The following is a 689-nucleotide window of genomic DNA, read 5'->3' as shown; positions in this document are numbered from 1 at the left end:
CATAAAGGACAGTAAAGAATACTGACATACCAGGAGTGGGGTTTGAACCCACAAGGATATACATCCATTGCATCTTAAGCCCTAACTTTTCATGCAAGTATTATTGACTAATGAGACAAACCACTTGACCATGCTCTCTCCACCTGGTGTTACTTTTCATGCAAGGCAACAACGTACTATTGACTAGTGAGGGTTAAATTGCATCAAAGGGCAGTAAAGAATACTGACATACCAGGAGTGGGGTTTGAAGCCACAAGGATATACATCTATTGGATCTTAAGTCCAACGCCTTAACCACTCAGCCATCCTGGTGTCCTACACTCTCCCTTTCATGCAAAGCAACAATGTGTTATCGACAAATTAGACACTCTTGGAGGGTTGGATAGCCATAAAGGACAGTAAAGAATATTGACATACCAGGAGTGGGGTTTGTGACGTCCCTGTCCATGCCTTTTGGACCACATGTCAGCAGTAATGTGAACCTTGCTGCTAACTGCCCTGTCCAACCAGGCCAATACATTGCCTTCCACATGATGGTACAGAGCTGGAACGGCCTTGATGATACGTGACAAGAAATGTCTTTTTGGAACCTGTCACTGTTGGGGGTGCTGCCAGAGCCACGATGCCCGCGATTGGGGGGGGGGCACAGTGGCTGCATATGATGGGCACAAATGGCTGCATATACTGGG

The 689-nt window shown here is 46.4% G+C and overlaps 1 non-coding gene across 1 annotated transcript; it reads right to left on the bottom strand.

Moving 5' to 3' along the window:
- Positions 1-229: 229 nt before the first annotated feature.
- On the bottom strand, positions 230-312 carry TRNAL-UAA (transfer RNA leucine (anticodon UAA)). Its single transcript has one exon. It is a non-coding gene; the product is annotated as a tRNA-Leu (tRNA).
- Between the last annotated feature and the right edge of the window lie 377 nt (positions 313-689).

The sequence above is a fragment of the Aquarana catesbeiana genome, linkage group LG04 (assembly GCF_042186555.1).
Source record: "Aquarana catesbeiana isolate 2022-GZ linkage group LG04, ASM4218655v1, whole genome shotgun sequence".
NCBI lineage: Eukaryota > Metazoa > Chordata > Amphibia > Anura > Ranidae > Aquarana > Aquarana catesbeiana.
This window is presented reverse-complemented; position numbering and strand designations above follow the sequence as displayed.